Raw genomic sequence first — 1,834 nt, forward strand, 5'->3', positions numbered from 1 at the left:
TCAATCCTTTAATATCTTTATGACTTCTTTCCCTTTAAATCCAATTCCTGTTTTCTTAGTTCAAGCTCTGACATTCAAAACTAAACACCTTTCTCTAACATGTTGCTTTAATTATTTAAGCCTTTTGCCTAGGATTTTTCAATTTCTCTTAAGTTTTCATAAAACTCTCCCACTCTCCCAACATATCTCTAAGTGACCAGACTTTTCAATCACTGCTTCCCTCAATGTGTATTACACACAGACACACACACACACACACACACACACACACACACTCCACTTAAATTGAACAGGTTTATTTATTCACACAGGAATTCCTCCAAACAGCCCAGTTTTCTCCATCACATATCCACTCCTTCTCTGCATAGCTAAATTTTGATTCTTACACTCTGATATTTTACATATTCTTACACTCTGATATGATCTTGCCTCTTATGCTTTATGGCTCTGCTCTGTAATTTTGTTGTTGTTGCTCTGACATATAATTGGACATGTAGCTTGTACATGACACACCTTAGCAAGGAGGCAACCCATATCTCAGATGTAAGTGAAAGAAGCCCTCTTCTGGGGTTTCCTAGGGGAGTGGTCAGCACGCTGGCCTCATTCCTGAAAGGGCCTAGTTACGAAAACAACAGGAGCTTTTGCCTTTCAGAAATCTGTACCATCTCACAATCCCCAGACAGTCTCAGCTACAAGGAACAAGTGATAATGCCATACCACTGTTATAAACATTCACACACACACACAATACATACACACACACAAAATCATTTAATCATTTTTTAAAAATCTGTGACACTTTAGCTGGGCAGGTCTAGGCAGGTCCTCCTTTGCTGGGACATGCCTTTTTCTGTCCTGGAATACCCTAAACTTGACATTTTGGCAGCACAAGTTTTCCCTTTGTGACTTTCTCCTTCTTACCTTTTCTCCTCTTTCTTTGCGGAGAATGAGCAGCCACTGCGCCCTGTGTCCTAGTCCAGCAATGAGAAGATCTGCTCTTAGTAGATCCCTGCTTTTGTACTGAAGTCCCTGAAATCACCTGTGTTCCAGACCACCCACTAAGGATAAATTAAGCTCCCCTGATGTGGGGAATTAGCTCAAGTGGTAGAGCGCTTGCTTAGCATGCAAGAGGTAGTGGGATCGATGCCCACATTCTCCAGGCTTTATTATTTAGACCTCGGGTCTCCAAACATTCAGGTCTCCAAACCCGAGTCAGTGTCTGAGGGCAGGATACTGCTTTGGTTCAAGATATAGGAGCAGCAACAATACAGGGCTGGTGATGGCTCCCTCCTGGCAGTCAGTGTAGTGTAGATCTACCGTGTAATTAATTTTCTGTTTCCTCGAGGAGCTGTGAAACCAAGGGACATATACAATTGCTCTTTTCTCCTTGTTTCTGCCTGCAACTTGAATGTGAGACAATTGTGAAAAGTGCAGGGCAGAGCCACCTGGGTAAATACAGCTCCGGCTTTCTGGTCAGGGTACTGAAACCAGGATGTGCGAGGTAACTAGAATGTGCCTGGACTGATACTGTAGAAAGCAAGCCCATAAAGTTGTTCATGAGCTTGTGGACACACCTGCCAGCTGTGAATAAGTGGCTCTAATCCCAAACAACTCACGTAAAAAGAGCCTGAGAGCTTAACTGAGCAATGGCCCACTTTCCAGTCCTCACTGACCACTAGGTTGCACACACTCCAGAGATCTCTGAACAGTAGTGTCAAGGCTTTCAAGTAGAGTTATCTTTGAAAGAACAACACATGGAAGGCTGGTTGGTACTTGGAACTTGAACACAAGGCTATTGTGTGCCTGCAAAAACAAAAATAGCAATATTATCCTT

The 1,834-nt window shown here is 43.0% G+C and overlaps 1 non-coding gene across 1 annotated transcript; it reads left to right on the forward strand.

Annotated features, from left to right (window-relative positions):
- The first annotated feature begins 1,086 nt into the window (after positions 1-1,086).
- TRNAA-AGC lies at positions 1,087-1,159 on the forward strand. Its single transcript has one exon. It is a non-coding gene; the product is annotated as a tRNA-Ala (tRNA).
- The last annotated feature ends 675 nt before the right edge of the window (positions 1,160-1,834 follow it).

The sequence above is a fragment of the Piliocolobus tephrosceles genome, unplaced genomic scaffold, assembly GCF_002776525.5.
Source record: "Piliocolobus tephrosceles isolate RC106 unplaced genomic scaffold, ASM277652v3 unscaffolded_34563, whole genome shotgun sequence".
Classification (NCBI taxonomy): Eukaryota; Metazoa; Chordata; class Mammalia; order Primates; family Cercopithecidae; genus Piliocolobus; species Piliocolobus tephrosceles.